We start from the raw sequence: 18740 nt of genomic DNA, 5'->3' as shown, positions 1-18740 counted from the left end.
TAAGGGAATATATATTTTTGCATAGAATACATATATTTTATTCAGAAAATATTTTCTGTACGTCTGGGAATATATAAGTTATACTTTTAAGGATTAAATAAAATTTTCGGACAATATGTATGTGTATACATATATATAAATATGTCTAAAATGTATTTTTCAAGTAAACCATGTAATAATATGTATTTCGCAAGTACAGCATATATATTTTTGTACGTTATATATTCTGCTTTGTCGCGCCATAGTTTTTAGGGTTATTTTTAGCTTCTGCATAAGATCGGCTTGATGTACTCTGCGGCTGCTCTCCGTAAACTGCTTTATAGAGTAGCAAGGCCGTCGCAGCGTAGGGTTCGCGGGCTGCGATTTTTTTATTCCCAGCGCGGTAAAGGCCAAGATTAGCATACCTCGCTCCCATTGGCTGGGGCCCGTATACGTAACGATAAGATACATTACAATATTAACTAGCAGCTGCTGCACTGAATCGCTCATCACATACCACATTTCACAAGCCCACTTTGCTACACTCACAACCAAAAAGGAAACAGTCTAGCAGCAGAATGTACTATGGTACGCGTTTGAGTAGAGTTAAATTATTTGTCGGTGTGTTATGCCACGGGATAGAGGGTGTGTGGTTATGTATCGCACAACTCTGTTGCTGTAAATTTAAATAAGTTAAATCAAACCGAAACAGTTTGAAGATGATACAAAATATCACCATATAATATAAACGTAAGACAATTTCTGTGTTCAATAACTATAATCCACAGTGGCAGTGGTACTACCAGGGAGCTATAGAGTAGCAGCTACCTGGCACTACTAACATACATGACTAAATACTAGGCCTATATCTTTCGTATTATACTATCTGAAAACCGTGCCAAAGGGTCATAATAAACCGTTTCAAAGGGTCATAATTTTGAAAATCAAATCAATGTCTACGCTCAAAACTAAGAGTCTACAAGTTTAAAGTTTTAAAGCATCTCAAGTCACTAGTCAACCAGAAACGGTCAAGCTGTCCAATGTTTGTATGCAGTTTTGAAGCAAGCAAACGTCTGGTACTTATCTGCGTACATTGCCATCGCAGTAATCTGTACAGCAAGTTCCACCACCACTTAGAAGCTTCACCCTTGTCAAAACTAACTTATTCGATTTATTGGCTTTTCAGTTTTGGATCATCAACCTAAGTAATCCTTACATTCAAAGAAGGACAGTATTTCAAATGAGACGTGTACACTCTCAGTCCATGGTCGCAGTATTGTTATACGAAATTATGGATGTAAATGTACACAAACTGCGCAAAAGCAAAGAAACAAATTTCAAGACAGTTCATTCAGTATACGTGTATGCGAATCACGACCCATTGCGTGCACGTGTATGTTCATGTTCATACACACACGCATAGCGTATAAGCAAGAACTTCCCAATTCAGCATCAAAAGTGCAAGACTCAGCCAATGAGTAGCGAGGTATGCAAATGATGGCCTTTACCGCGCTAGGAAAAAATCTCGCTCGCGGGCTGACGAATTTCATCGCAAGCTGCGCTGCGCGGTTGCCCTTCACGAATTTCATCGTCCCCTGCGCTGCGTTGTTCTTGTGAAGTTTAGCTGCGCTGCTAGCCAACTTGCGCATTGCAGAATAGCTGTGCCGTGATGTGATTAGTTCATGTACGTTCCCCGTTTGTCGTGTTTTAGTCGTAAATGTATTAAATGTTTCATATACCGTATTTATTTGTTTATTATATTGCGAAAGATGTACAGCATGTACATTGTATAGCCAATGACAATTCAGAATGCACTGTTATTATATTTATTCAACGGTGCCTTCGAGTCTCTACCTACCTAGCTACCCCACCCACCCCCTCCCCTCCCTCCCTACTTACCAACTGGGTACTTCACCACACTACCGGAGCGGACAAAGTTACAATATGAGTTTTTAAAATGTTGTTAATGCATTTGGCAGCAGCAGATTGAATGTTGTAATAACTTTAATTCAACTGGAAATTTTTTGCTTTGTTCAAAATATTTAACCTTCTTATTCACAGAGGGAATAATATCTCTACAAACAAATTTGCATTTCAAGGAAATCCTCAGTACAGGGAACCTTGACACTATTTCAACATTCCACATGTATCAGGTTGCCACATAAATTAAGAAGAAGCACGGTCCCTTTAATTTTAGCAAGTTGCACGCCAGTTCTTCTGCCTTACTATGTCAAACTGTTCAATTTTGCTTTGGACAGTTCGTTTTTTCCTGATTGCTCTAATTGACAATTGTTAAACCTTCATTAAAGGAATGTGGTCTTAATTTAAATGATTTAAAAAATTATCGCCCTATTTCAAACCTTAGCTTTGAATACAAGCTCTTTGAGAAAATTATAGCTTCTAGGATTCACGACCATGTATAGTGTGTACCGATACTTACCCTTCAAACCAATCAGCCTATAAGAAATTCCATAGCGTTGAAACCGCCCTGCCATCAATTTCAAATAGTATATACTTTTAGTATATTTTCAATTTTTTAATTGGTTGAAAAGAGTTGCTAACGGAAATGGATTTCCTTTTTACATGTGTCATGGGTAAAATTTACTAAAACATACATTATTAATTTCTCATGATTTTCCTGTTAAAATACTATTATACGGTAAAAAAGTTTAGAAGATTTTTTGTAACTATATATACATTTGATTTTAAATTCTGCGTGGGGCTTCTCCAGCTCCACCATCTCCAGATGAAGTTTCAAATTGCATGGCCCCATCGAGACTATAAGCACGTTTTGCTGGAGGATTACCACTCGGAGGTCTTCCTCTTGGTCTTTTAGGAGGAGGTGCACCCGCTCCTACACGCTCAGTAGCTATAACGGACAGTGTAGCCTGTCAGAAAATTATACTGCACGAAAGTGCATATTTTGGTTCTAGTGGTGCTGAGATGGGTACACATAGTGTATACACTACAGTGTGTACAATATCCTACGCACACCGTCTATAGAAACTTTTCGGCAACGGTTTTCTGAGCTTGGTAGTCCAATAACCGCGCATGGGCAGTGAATTGATTGTACGCCTTCCACCAAAAATCACGATATCTGGCCTTTAAGTGGTGCGGCCTTTGATACCATTGTTCATGGAGTTCTGGCGTCTACACTTCGCCGTTGGATTGGCATCAGTGGTAGTGTCCTGAAGCTGATTCCATCTTATTTGAGAGACCGCAATTTCAAGTTTTGCATTTACTCGGAATTTTCAGTTGTTTATGATTTGAGATCTGGGGTTCCACAAGGCAGTGTTCTGGGCCCTCTTCTTTATACTGTATACACAAAACCTTTTTGTGACTTACTTGATGGCATATCCAATGTCGATTTCCATGTATATGCCGATGACACCCAAATTTGGACTACTGTTAATTTGGACAATCCTTCTGATATCTCTGCAAAACTGATATCCTGCAGTCTACTTTTTCTTATATCGGAAATTGGATGATCAGAAATAGACTTAAACTTAACAAAGATAAGACTGAATTCTTGGTTCTTTCTCCAAAATCCAGACGAAATCTTGTGCCGGGCATAACCATTAATCTTTGTGGCACAGTGGTTGGTCCTTCAAATCATGCCAGAAATCTTGGTGTCCATTTTTATTCTAATTTTGTCTTGGATACCCACATCTCAAATGTCATCAAGTCTTGTTATATTAGCTTAAGACATATAAATTCCATCCGTTCTTACCTTACTAAGACGGATACTGAGACTCTGGTCCATGCCTTTATTACTTCTAGGCTGGATTTCTGCAATTCCTTATTTGTTGGGCTGCCGGCTTATACCTTAAATCGCTTTCAGAAAATCCAGAACATGGCTTCTAAAATAATTACCTGCTGTAACAGGTATGACCATGTGACCCCAATAATTAGGGAATTACATTGGCTCCCGGTTAAATCGCGTATTGATTTTACAATTTTAACCTTGGCTCATCGCTGTGTTTACGGTGGAGCCCCAGATTACCTGGTGAGGTCCTTACAATTAAGAAAATGTGCGTATTACTGTCTTTTATTACTGTGCGTATTACTGTCTGTTCACGAATGTAAAGGAATTGTTTACAGTAATCATGCTTTCAGTATTGCTGCCCCAGTACTCTGGAATGCTCTCCTGGTTATTTTGAGGAATGTTAGCAACATTTCCAGCTTTCAACGTCAACTTAAAACTTAAAACGTTAATATGTAATGTTTTGCTTTTTAGGCGCTTCTGACGACATTTGTGTCATAGAGCCGTGGTTTAAATGAACATTATTATTATGATTATTATTATAGGATACGGGGCTTTGTAAAGAAATCTACCGTTATGCTATCACATGCCACTGTAATCTACTCCATGAAAGAATAGAGGCAGCAGCCAACCAGGAACAACTCCCGGCCTGAGCCAACCAAATTAGATTCCATTCAATCATATATTCATATAATATCAATTCAATATAAAGGAGCTTTAGGACACGATATTGAGGTGAGGTTTTCAACAAACAGTGTTAGCCAGCTTCTTTCTGTACTATATACGGGTAACATTTTCTATCAACGGAATATTCATACAGGTACATAGTTCAATGATGAAGAAGCTTCAACTGGATTGGTTGAGGCCGTTTGGATAACGAAACCGATGTCTTGAAAACATATAAATTGAACTAGGAAGAATGCTAACACAGTGTATCGTCCTGTGTTTGAAAGAATAGTCCACGTCAAAGTTTCGTTTTGATATGCAACTATTACATCACACATGTTTGCTCCACTCTGAAAGTGTCATAGTTGTCCCTAGAAAATGCCGTGAAAAAAGCAACCCTCGAGTTCCCCCCCCCCCCCTCGTACACACACATACTGTTGTGTAATACTTCCATATTAGTCTGTGCATACAGTTCTCAGTTTATCTTGCACAGTGGATAGTAGTTTATGCAGGATAACAGATCCCACCTTATCAAGTGAGAGTCCAACATGTGTGATGTATGTCTGCATCCAGTCCCAGTCAGATGTTAGCAAGAGTAGTGGCTTGAGTGTGTCGTTTTCCTACAAAGCTTTCTCCGAACATAGTATATAAGTGAGTATCATTAGGCCTTAAAATCATAGTTGAGTAAATTTAGGTAAATAGCCTTTAAAGTTACTGTCCAGCAGTTACATACCTGGCTAGGCTGAGTAGGTTTTGGCCTACCTCAAAATCAGACTACGGCTAGACCTATAATGCTTATGCCTTCTTGCCACATTTACAGTGTTGGAAATCAAGTTGCAAATGAAGGATGTGTTTGAATATTTGTACAATTCTAGATACGTTAATAGACTGACATATTCTAGGCTTAAGTTATGACCTAGGCTAACCTAACTTAGACCAAGGACAGGGCTAGATACATATGCCTAAATTAGGCTAAGCCTATTTGTTGGAGGCAGAGAGCAGTCAATAGGTGGCGCTCGTCATATTTGAGAGTTGAGTTATTTGGATTTAAGTCGCGTCACCCATGCACCTCCTAGAGAGACCCAATGTCGTAAATTTTCTTAATTTTGCATCGAATTAGCCGTTTTATTTGATTTCTCTCTTAATAAGTCTTTAGTTATGGCATTTGTGTGCTGTATTGTTTGTTTTCCTGTTCCCTAGTATGATTGTTTATCCTCATTGAGGCATTTAACTTTTGGTATATAAGTTTGTTTGGGACGAGAGCCTAGGCCTTCAGGAATTATATTGTTAACGCTGTTAGGGAGGGGGACATGTGGTTAGACTTCAGGGAAGGGAAGCGTTACTTATTTAACCTATTGTGTTGTGCATTAGCATAGCGGGGTATGTGTACCAGGATGTGTTGTACTTGTACTTGTTTATCCTCTATGTGCTTGGGAGCATATTCGTTATTATAACCATAATTAAAGGGTCTATACAATGAATCCGAGAGAAGCATCGCTTGATGGGAGCGAAATGCCGTGTGCAAATCATCCCTATGGCAACACACTGAAACTCGACTCCCGTTAGCTAGTGTAAACAATGTAGACAGATACTGATCTACATGATACAGTAGTATACACGCAGTATGTACAATATATATATACACACTGATCTACAGTACTGTATGTAGCCGAGTTCACTGTTCACATATACAGCGCTAGCTAGATTGCCGAGTCGTAACGCTCGTACGTACTATACTAGGGAATTGTGTGTAACAATTCCCCGCTCGTACGTACACGGCCGTATTTAGCTTCACTATTATACTTATACACAAATATCTTGGTCTAGGTGCATATACAGAGCTGGGACACAGTCTACTCGAAATACACATCGAAATTGTGTCTAGCTCTACAAAGCAACGTAGGACTAGGAGAATGAATTAAAACAAGACGGCAAAATCTCTCTGGCAGATTCTTTTGAAAACTGGAAAACGCTGAAGCCCCTGAAGGAGGTCGTTGGTTGCTATACCGCAGTTGAAGTAGCTTAGGCCTAGGTAAGTCAAATAACTTTCATTACCGATTCAAATACGGTAAGGATGTTGATGGCCTAGCTACAAGCACTGTGGGCTAGGCCTGTAACGTTAGTTAGGCCTTACAAGTTACATTCAGATTATCTTAGTTAGTGTCACTGTCAGGACACATGGTAAAAGTATCTGTAATACTGTGACTAGGCCTAGGCCTATAGCCAAAGGCTTGGCCTGAATATTTGATATGGGCCTAATGTAGTTGTATCTAGTCTAGACGATCGTGAATTGCAGCCACCACGGTCAGCTAGGGTATTCAACAAGGACTCGGAGTTCGATAGGAATATAGTATTACTAGGCTACTCCTTACTAACCTTATTTTGTGCAGCTATGGAATCAATTTAACTGTTACTGTGCGAATCTTTTATCTAGCCTAGTTTCAAATGACTTTCGTGTCTCCAACTTCTTACCTGCCAAAATTTCTTACAAAATATTACCTGTGTTTATTAGTGCAGTTAACATCACTGTTAGCCTTACATTTCTACAAATGGCAAAGATACCTGATTTCGTTCATGGTATTTTGCATCCTCCAAAAATCCACAAGAAGATAAATAAAGTGATGTCGACCTACTCATTATACGAAAATTTGATAGGCCTTCCCAATATCACAGATTTACCTGGACAGCCATCCCCTCAACTTCAGTCAAGTCTGTTTGAAGGAATGGCTCATCGGGATAGGAGGTCTCCACGACCCTTAAAGATCCCACAATCTGCTATACTGTTCTTGAATTTATTGAGTGTCTGGGCTGTCACTGCTTCCTGTGGTAGTGTATTCCATACCTTCCAAATTCTTTTAAAATAAGAGTTCCTTCGTACTTCCAACCGTACTCTTGAGGGCCTAATTTTCATTGTGTGTCCTCTGGTATTGCTCTCCCTCAAGATGTCCACATAGTTATCAACTTGCATGTTTAACAGACAGCATATCACAGATCAAAGTACTAGGTAGCAATCTTTATTTTCTGTTGGTTTTGCTTACTTTGAAAAAAAGTTAATGCCTGGCCCACATGCTTTATAGAAGCGTAAAGAAAGTGGATAATTTTCAAGTTTTACAAAATAATATTTACATCAGTAGTCATCATTTTGAAGGAAAAGGATGCAGGTACATGTGGTTAAAATATATATGCCTTCCTAGATAGGAGCAAACATTTGGGTGCATGTAGTTAGGGAACATAGACTAGTAGTAGTCTGTAGGTGACTAAGGACAGGCGCTACTTTATTACTAACGTGACTTCTTTTTTCCCTTTCTGATTGATCATTGATGTATAATTGACTCATGGCCCACAGAAAATTCAGAAATTATGATTGTTATATAATTGACACATTGCTTGCTGAAAATGCATGACCAAACTCAATGCAGCACTACTATTCACCCTTAGATATAAGCACCTACTGTACAAAACTAATGGAAAGTAGATGGCGTTTTCTTGCCTTCTCCTACTCCAGTCCCCAGGCGACTAACACTCTAAAATCAGCAAAAAAGACCTCCCAACAAAACAATGTTCCAAAGAATGGACATTTTGTGGTTAACTCCCAGCATATGATTCTGCCTATAAGTATAAGTGTAGCTTATGAAATAATAAGTAAGCAACAAGAAAGTTTTTAGCAGAATTTTCGCAATTTAAGCAAACTTTAAAAGTGTTCATAATGGTGGAGAATAAGTATCAGATTGCAAAAATGGTTAGGCTAGTATATATTACAGTGGACATTATAGAATAATTTAACATACATGTGCATGAACTTAGATAGTTGACGATACTATTAACTTGGTTGAAAGGCCAACTGAACTAATTTCCTGTTTGTCCTATGCATGCATAGCAAGGTAGGTATAGGCTGCACTTCCACCACATTCGCTTTCCTAGTTTCCTTTATTGATCTAGTTATTTTGCTTCACTTGGTATGTAGCTAGGCTACTGTAAGCTTCATTCTAAGGTCAGTGAAACCCAACATGCTGTAGAAAGTCACATTCTGTTTTGGTAGTACTTAATTTAGTCTGCACTATATAGCCTATGGTATGCAACATTGTTTGTGCCATGTTTTCGTCAGCATTTATTTTTTGTATTTGTTTTCAGTAGATCTATGCTTCAGAGATGCAAACTTCTCATAAAATCTATCAATGCTAATGCTACATGCATACTCTCCAATGGAACAAATTATACTTGGCCAAATTTGAATCCACCAAGTTCTGTACTATTCAGTGTTTACTGTTTACCAAGGCATGCACTGTTGTGACTGTTACAACAAGAAGTGAAGGAGGATTAGATTGGTCTATTTGCATGGAATACCCTTCTGTCATTGTTCTAATATTTGCAAGTAATACAAAGTGTATTCAAATCCAGTTTTGCCCTTCATCTCCACTTCACCTTCTACAACATCTGCATTGAGAGCATTGACAGGAAGTCATCCTATAAACTACCTTCAGTACATAGAGTTACAATAGTCTCTTGTTAGCAGTGTCAAGTCATGTTAGCTCATTAGCTGATTATAATGAATAGCCCATGTTGACACCTGGAAGTCCTTCCTCTTCTTAAGGAGAAATATATATTATATGGTATGGTGAGTAACTTCCTGGTAGGGTTGGGCGATATATCGAAAATTATTATTATCGCGATAAATTTTTTTTCAAGACGATATTTTTTGAGGATTGAACAAATGACGATAATTTCTTGTGAAAGAAATTTGAAATAACTGTGGATAAAAATGCGATTATCCTTTCTACGTTTTATGTGTAAATGTTATTCTAGCATTCCATGGTTAAGAAAGTTGAAAAAAAAAGAAGTTTATCATCTTCATTCACTGACTTTTGAACTTCGTAAAAAACCCTCTCCTTTACAACATTAACTGTATAGAGAAAAACAGCTCGAAAATCAGTAGAGAAATTACCAATTGTGTACGAACAGTAAGTTGGTGCACCTTTCCAATTTTACGAAAGATCGAGCAAAATACTTTCGAAAAATTCACGCGAAACTGGCATATCGTGCTAAATGCAACAAATGTCATGTAAACAAGGCTCTAGTACACCCATTTATGAGTAAGCCATACGACCACATCTGCTGTTAAGCGGGGGAAAAAGAAAGTATTTTCTAGAATTTCCACAAAAAAGGAAAAATAATTATCCTACCATAGTTAAGAGTATAGTACATAGCCTAACCACCTCGTCGGTTACGGATCTCACGAAACAACAAAAACACAACTAATTGTATTTTGCGAAGTTGACGTTTTCTACAAGGACATGGAAACAATATTTAGCATTTAGTTAATCATGCCAAGTGGCCTAAAACATGGGATTGCAAGGTTTACTTTCATAAAGATGGCCATACTGTAGCTATTGGGGCCTTGATATTGTGCTATGTCTGTATGGTATAGACTGTGCCTCGTGTATCATGGGGAACAGATTGTTTTGTTCATGCGGATGAGTCGGTTGGCTTGAGGTGTGTTTTTACCTCCATGGTTTTATTTACCTTAATGTTACGGGGATATAAATTTTCTTGAACGTCTAAGATAATATTTCGCATAACTTTACCGATCCTTTACTGACTCTGACCTAATTAATTCTAGAGTGGAGTCAAAAAAGTTAACTCCATGAAAAGTTTTTTGGAAACGTGCCAAAAATGTTAACAAACAGGTGTTAGACAGGGGGTTGTTTGTCAAGGTACCTGGGAAAATCCGCAGCACATGTACAGTAGCCTACCGTGATATTTAAGTAGGGGTAAGCACTGCAGTTAACTTGTAAGCTAATGTAAGTATAGTGCACGCTGTTCATTGTTAGGCAGTCTAGAAACGGGGCTTTGCCGAACGTAGTTTGTTTCATAATATCGTCAGTTTTGTAAGTTAAACTTTTTAAAGATTGTAAGACAGGTTAAATCTCTTTTCATTTTATCACATAGTATAGCTACTCTAACTTGTCATTTTCAAATTTTCATCAGTTTCGTGACAATTTATATTCAAAAAGTTGTTAGTATTTTGAATTCTCAACTGCGAGTTTGTTATCGCCAGACACGCAAAAATACTAAAATTTACCGGGGTCCTTCGCCCCTGGACCCCACGCAAGGGGTTCCATCCCTTGACCCCACTGGCCCCTTGACCCCACGCCATTATGCTCGCACGCAACAGGGGTTGGTGTGTTCGCTGCGCGAAAACACTGGTGGTAAATCGGCAGTTGTTTTTAGTGTGTTTGCGAACACACTAAAAACAACAAGGAAAAATTATCGTAATTATCGACATATCGCGATAATTTTTGAACTATTTATCGTGACGTTAAAAAACAAATATCGCCCAACCCTACTTCCTGGACATCCAGCCTATGTGGCCCTTTATCAGAGTGAATTTAGAGAGTCAGGACAATACATGCAGAAGTAGCATTGCATCATGGTTCCTCAATGCCCCATGCCATAAACCTAAAAGCCCTGTCATGGCAACAGTGGGTTGCATGGACATCCTTCAACTACCCTGCCAGCTGACATATAATTTTTTAGAATAATGGCTCATGACGGTCTGTGAATAATTGTTGAATTCTTGCCAAAAGGCCAAGAATTTGATGGAAATGTTGTGTGTGTGTATTTGTGTACATGGTAAGACAACTGCTTGTAAACACGATTACTGAAAAGGTAAATATTACTATAAATGATACTCTGGCAAAGAAACCCTGGTAAAAGTTTGCATTACAAACTTCATAATTAACATATGACCCCAACTTTTTCATTCTTTATCACAGCTACGTTGGATACTGTATGTTAGGAGAAAGTACTTGGCAGCCATCGATTTCAACTTTCACAGAAACCGTTCCAAAGAAAGATGAAGATGGGAATGATGAGTAAGTGTTTCTGTCTATGCCCTCATTATATGCTTATTTATATGTGTAGTGAATGGCATTAGATGTACAACCCATTTCAAATGATACCTTTTAGGCACACTTCTGACTCACTTCACAACAGAATATTTACATTATTACCATAGATGCAATTAGTGGTTTGTGGATTCGTTTATGTCTTAAACCAGAGGTTAAATGCATAACTAAATTGAAACACTTTCAAGGTATTTACCTAGTACATGAACATACAGTTCTACACTTCTTTGATGATGTTAATTGTTTCTAGGTAGTTTTTCATAGTGAAAACAATCAAGATTTAATTGACAGCAGCCTTATAGCTACATATGAAGATATTTGTTAAAATACCCTTTGAGTTGATTATCTGGAGGTGCACAAAGGAATATGCAAATCACAACGACCTCTTATGATTTCTTTTCAGGGTCAAGGTGAAGTACTCCACAGCCACCAAACAATGGCATCCGATACCTGTGAAAGAGCTCAAAACCTATGGATACATTCTGCATTTCTGGAGAACATCGTGAAAGTTCTGGTAGTTAATCTATGTTCATCCAAACAGGCTTGAAAAACCCTACTTGATGAACCAAAAAATTATACCAAGAGTGTCCACCGTCCATAAGCCAACAGTTGAAGACTTAACAGAATCAATATAAGAGTGGGTTTACACGTAATCAATGGTTGTAGATTCTTAAGCTCATTTCCACAAATATATGATATTATTAATCAAAATTAAAGAGTGGAAGTAAAATTATTATTGGCAGTTAAAAGCTGGTAGAATGTTTGACAAAAGAACATTCAAAACCGTACTATAATTTGCTATTTTTTTTATCCCATTCGTTATTACAGCTTGCATTAGACCAAATGTTATGGATGTAAGCTCTTTAATTTCACAGGAGATAAAATACTGCAAGCAAACATCAAACTTTGTTATTGATGCCCATAAAATTTAATCTCACCAACTGAAGTCACCAAAATGGTATAACACTTCTGAAATTGTGCGTATAGTACATTTCTGGTGAAAGTGAGACACGTGAAGCAGTTTTTGTGGACATATCTGCGAGGTATGGATAGTTGCTTTGGAAGAAAAACTACCCTATTTTCCACAACTACCTATCCTTTGTTTTCAAAGTTGTTCATGCATATGACATTGAGAAGTGTAGTCTCTGTAGGTCAATTTATAAAGGCCTACATATGTCAAAATAAACATGTCTAGCATGTATTGTCTTTTCCTTAAACAATACCTGGTTCTTTCCGTACCCTCAAAGAAAGTTATCTTACAATCCATGATATGCATTGAAAAACATAAATGTTTTTTAATTTGAATATGTTTTTCTAAAATATGCCAACTTTAATTCCTGTGTAGTGACAATCCTCTGATGGAAACATGTTCCTTATGCACCAAACTGCACAGAATGGGATGACTACACTATTGTAACGTCCAGTTCTGACGGCTTTCCAGTAAATAAAAGACCTATGTGCAGTGTACCTGTAGGTTTTATTACATGTCCTGTGTCCCAGTATCAGCAGGTCATATCTTTGGACCATTGCCAGATTCAAAGCTTCAGGTCCATTATTAATGACCGAAAATGAACGTTTGTTTAATGTAGTAAGCAAATGTCTTGACATATGATCTGCTTGGTTCTCGAGTTCTAAATGAATGTTATGAAGGGGCTCTTGCAACCCTAACCTCAAATATAAATTAGCATGTAAAACTAGCAAAATTATTGCAACCACTATAATATTATTTAGCAATTATTGTCAGCCAATACTCATAGCTAGTACAGTAACTAGGTACAGTACCTCTTGATTACAGTTACAACTCTCTTTAAATGACTCCAATTCGTCATGAAGATAGCAAAGAAAGGCCATGTTCGGGTATATCAGTAGACCTGCTTATAGCAAAAATTACTAGATACGACTTCATTTTACAATCACGTATTAAAAACCCTCACTCAATGATTGGATACAGCAACTACTCTCCCACAACCGTGCAACAGTAATAACTACTTGGTATTCCTAACATGTGTATCAGGACATGAACAGTAGTTACTTACGAGCTATGAGTACCGGTTGTTTTTGTATACAATTAAGGTCTCTGCTGTGACACTGTTTTAATGAATACTCCAGAGGCGTGCTATGTACAGGAATACTCTAAAATTAGACTATATAAAATGAAATGTTTTTGTAAAATGATGTCCACTCTATAAAATTGTCATAAATAATAGGAGGGAGTTATTTTCTGTATGGCTGATGTGATGAATTTGCTCACAAAGACTCACATTGGTGTTGCCATATATATACATTCTTTAAAGTTCACTAAATTATAAGATCACTTCTCCAAAATAATATATGATTTATGGATATTGTTTGCAACATATGCCAACAAAAAAATGTATGACAAGTTGTTAATTCAATCACACCCTAATATCAGCCTCGTCATTATTGTAAAATGTTCATAGAATCGGATTAATAAGGGGATTAGGGGAGGCATTAAACCCAGTTCCCTCTCCCACAATGGATCCATCACAAGGTTTCACAATAGAAAGAAAGTTTCAGTCAGATCTGGCCAGTCAATCTCATTACACTGTTCCTGCAGTAGGCTATACTCTGACAAAATATGGTAGGAAAATTGTACCAATTATTAGTGCCGGACTGGCTGCCGGGGGTAATTGGTAAGCACCCCAGCCTTGGCCCCTGAATCATCAATTTGAAATTAAAAAAGTAAAGTTTTGAACCACTTGTTAGATCTCCTTTGTTTCTTTTTCACCTTTTTGTTTTTTTAAATTTTTCCATTTTGTAGCTAATATGGGCCTGCCCCATCCCCACCAACCCCCCCCCCATACCCTAATCTGAAAAATCTGCTGTGTCACACTTTTGTCAAAAGCGGAATTGTTGATCTTTGGAGGGGAACGCATGTCCCAACAAAATATGTATCTTCAAGGTGAAGAATATTACACCCATACATATGTCATATTGAATTACCTCTATGTATTACATCAGTGAAAATAACTAAAAATATAAATCAGCATCACATCATGCACTTGGCCGACCCAAAAATTTATGAATTTGTTTGCTCACAATGCAGACAAATTCAATGTGTGTAAAAATTACCCGCATGTCCGACACTACAAATTGTAACAGGTCATTCCAAGTAGAACATATAACAACTCCCTCGACTTTCTCCAATAACATAAACATCTAGGGCTATACAGCATTCCACATTCATTCTACTATGATTGAGGTGAAACAGTACTTTTCACTGCCTTAGCTTCCCCCCCCCCCCCACACACACACAATGGTACAACCCTTAATCGGACAGAATCAGAAGTTGGAGAAAAATAGAGGGCGCCTGACATTAATTGCTTGGCTGGATTCATTGTATAGCCCCTTTAAGGTCACCTTCTGATATTTGAGTATCGGGTTCAGTGATTTAGTGACTATTTAGCTTAAAGTAGAATAGTGTATGTTTACAATTGTTGTTCATGTGTGATGAATCTTATATGACTTGCATTCTTGGCATTAGTGTGATAGTTGTTACATCTATTTATATTATATCTATTATGTGTTTGTAAATCTGTACTTATGGATATTTTGTTGTGTCCTTTTACAGATTGAACCATCATCTTTACCATTATTTGGTGTGTGTCAATACATAGTCGTTTGGATAAGTTGTCAAGTTTGATCAAGTATGATGTCACAAGGTTCAGTAGAGCCAGACCTAGCAGTCGTGAAAGGACTGAAGAAGGCTAGAGCCACCAAGAGGGGAAGTCTTACCCGTTTGGGAAATGAAATAAAGGCCATAATAACAGAAACCCACAGCCAGACAACAGCTGTAGGGCTACTGTGCAACAAAAGAATGAAGCCTACAGTCAGGCAATTGGAGAGCTTGAAGAGGCACATAATGCATACCTGGAAGTGCTCAAAGAGGATGATGATATTCATGAAGCCGAAGCATATATGTCAGCCATTCATCGTGCTGTTGATGAGTTCAGTCAGGAGATTTCGACATGGCAGAGATCCCAGGATATCCCATTGGTCATGCCTTCTGATTCAGTTAGCCAAACAAGCTCAAGTAGCTCCATCACAAGTGAGAGAGCCAAAGCCAACGCCAAGAAAGCTGCATTAGCAGCACGGGCAGTTTTGTTGCAACAGCAACAAGATCTCCAGCTAGCAGAACTGAGGTTGAAACAGCAGAAAGATGAGCTAGACCTCAGGATGGAAATAGCTATGGCCGAAGCAGAAGAGAAGGCTCACATGGTGGCGGAGCATAAGGTTGATTTGAGTTGTGTTAAAAATTCTTCCAATGTAGTTGAAAGCGAAGGTGCTGTGTTGCGTCCCGAAGCTCTGGAATTTCACCCGAGTGAGAAGAAGCCACACCACAGCTGTCAGATCAAGGTCGAAACCAGTTAATTGAAGCTATTCACTTGCCGCGAGCAGAGTTAAGCTATTTTGATGGGAATCCCATGAAATACTGGTCATTTGTTAGGTCCTTCGAGAACAGCGTTGGTAGTTCAAATCTTAGTTATGGAGCTAAGCTTACACGTCTTCAGCAGTATTGTATGGGGAAAGCAAGCAAGGTCATACAGTGCTGCTCCGTCATGGATCCTTGCGATGGTTACCCCAAGGCGCTAAGGATCCTTAAACATCGTTTCGGTGACAACCACCTAACAGCAGATGCTTGGATGGAGAACATCACTTCTGGGGGCACCTTCTCCTCGTATGATAAGCAAGGGTTAAGAGATTTTGCAGATGATCTACAGAGTTGTAAGGAAACATTAAGTTCTATGGGCTTCACAGCAGAGATGAATAACCAGAGGGTTCTCCTCTCAATAGCTGAGAGGTTACCTAATTTCCTACGGTCCATGTGGGTGAGGGAGGCTCGTCGTGTTAGGAAGCGACATAGTAGGGTGCCTAATATTGCTGATATAGTAGAGTTCATTAAATGATACAGCTGAAGAGCTGAATGATCCTGTTTATGGGAGGTTAAGCTTGAGAGCTAAGGAAGGTAACGTAGTAGTGGGCAAGTTTGATGGTTCTAAAACCAAGGCGAGAAATAGAGGGACGAATTTTAATTTGCTCACAGAGCAGAATGTTCCCTGTCTCAAGTGTAACAAAAGTGGTCATTCGTTATTCAGGTACGATGAATTTAAGGAGATGTATCCTACTCAAAGGTTTGGATTTGCTAAAGAGAATAGGCTCTGTTTTAACTGTTTAAGGACAGGGCATAGGTCTTATGAGTGCACATTAGCTAGGACATGCAGTGTTCATGGGTGTGGGGAAAAACACACCAAATTTCTGCATCTAGGGACAGCCGAAGCACCTCACGCACATAATGATGCAGTGGTGCAGCCTGAATCTTTAGTACAGAGTGGATTCACTACAGGTGCTCCAAAGGCATCTGTAGCTGTTAATGGGGCCGGTAACACTAGGGTAGCACTTCCGGTTGTTCCTGTTCAAGTAAGAGCAGAGGGTGGACGTCGAAGTGTGTCTACTTTTGCATTATTGGACACCGGCTCTACAAACTCATTCTGCTCAGAGTCTCTACTAAGACAATTAGGAACAGTTGGTACCAAGCAGAAGCTCTCATTGAGTACACTGCACAGTAATGAGAGTGTCACTAGCACCTCTGTTGTTAACTTGGAGGTAACGGCTCAGATCATGCTCATGTTATTAATGTTCCTCGTGTCTATAGTGCACCTGAGATTCCCATTAGGGAGGAAAATATCGTCAAATCGCAAGACTTGAAGCGATGGAATCACTTTAGTGAGCTTGGTTTGCCACAAGTTAATCCTATGCAGGTTGAATTGCTTATAGGGCAAGATGTCCCACAGGCGTTAGTGCCCATTGAAGTTAGAAAGGGTAAGACTGGTGATCCGTATGCCATTCGGACTCAACTAGGTTGGGCTGTGAGTGGGCCATTAGGGGAACCTGGTGGAAATCCAGTATGTCACTTTGTTTGTAGCAATGCTGAGCTAGATACTCAATTGCAAAAATGTTGGAATATAGACTCAAGTGAAAACTTATCTCATGAGAATGGGTTGTCTCCAAATGACAAAAGAGCTGTAACAATGTGGGAAGAAACCATTTGCCATACTGAGGGTCATTACCAGTTAGGAATACCCTTTAAGCAGCAACCAGTAGAGTTACCCAACAACAGGGAAAGTGCTGAACAGAGATTAAAGGGTTTGGCTAAGAGGTTAAGGAAGGATGCAAAGTTGCAAGAGAAATATGCTAAGGCTATGGGCGAGGTGCTCAATAAATGGTATGCTCAAATTGTCCCTGAAGAGGATATCGGGAGGAGTGATGGAGCTGTGTGGTACCTACCACACCATCCAGTCACTCACCCGATGAAACCCGATAAGGTGCGAATAGTTTACGACTGTGCTTCAGTGTACAAAGGGACCTCTATAAATGAGAATGTCCACCAAGGTCCAGATATGGCTAACAAGTTGTTTGGAGTTTTGCTTAGATTTCGGGAAGGGCGAGTAGCTCTCATGGCTGACATTGAGTCAATATTTTACCAAGTGAGGGTTAGTCCTAGTAACCATGATGTGATGAGATTCTTATGGTGGCCAGGTGGGAACATGAATGTTGAGCCATAAGTGTACAGAATGTGTGTACATGTGTTTGGGGGTTGTTGGAGCCCGAGCTGTTGTAATTTTACTCTTCAGCGCACAGCTGAAGATAATCAAGGTAACTTTAAGGAGAGCACTAATATTACGGTCAGATCCAACTTTTATGTCGATGATTGCCCAAAGGCTGTGAGTACTGAAGAAGAGGCCATAGAGCTGTATTCAGAGTTAAAAAGCTTCTCAGTAAGGGTGGATTCAAATTAACAAAGTGGATCACTAATAGTGTTAAGGTACTCAGTCACATCCCTCAGGATGACAGAGCCAAGGCTGTTAAAGACATTGACTTTCATCCAGAGGCTCTTCCTGTAGAGAGAGCACTTGGTGTTTATTGGGATGTCAATGAAGATAGCTTTGGATATAAGGTTAATTTAAAGACCAAGCCTTTAACTAGTGTTAAATCTGTACTTATGGATATTTTGTTGTGTCCTTTTACAGATTGAACCATCATCTTTACCATTATTTGGTGTGTGTCAATACATAGTCGGCGGAGGTGCCAGGGCTTTATTTGTTTTGATGTTTTGTCATTTTTACCGTCAACACTATTTCCTAGTATCAAGTTGAATTGTTAGCTCAGGACATCATAACCGTCATCCCACGTTATTCTGACATGTGGGTCTAGATCGTTAGGGAAACAGTTTTAAGTAAAATGGGGTGGTGATAATTGTTGTCATGAAGCTGTAGTCATATCGCATCCGAAAGGACAGTCGTACGTAGCCGGTCTAGGGCCTATAGGCTAACTATATCTAGGGTCCAGTGAATACAAATAAGCAACTGAGCAGACGACACTAACACAGTACTTAAATTCCTATGCAA

The 18740-nt window shown here is 38.9% G+C and overlaps 1 protein-coding gene across 4 annotated transcripts in view; it reads right to left on the bottom strand.

Moving 5' to 3' along the window:
• LOC139980345 (lengsin-like) overlaps nucleotides 1–18740 on the bottom strand; it is a 39679-nt gene that overhangs the window by 15801 nt on the left and 5138 nt on the right. The gene's annotated exons all lie outside the window — the stretch shown is intronic.

Source organism: Apostichopus japonicus, chromosome 14, assembly GCF_037975245.1.
Source record: "Apostichopus japonicus isolate 1M-3 chromosome 14, ASM3797524v1, whole genome shotgun sequence".
Lineage (NCBI taxonomy): Eukaryota > Metazoa > Echinodermata > Holothuroidea > Aspidochirotida > Stichopodidae > Apostichopus > Apostichopus japonicus.
This window is presented reverse-complemented; position numbering and strand designations above follow the sequence as displayed.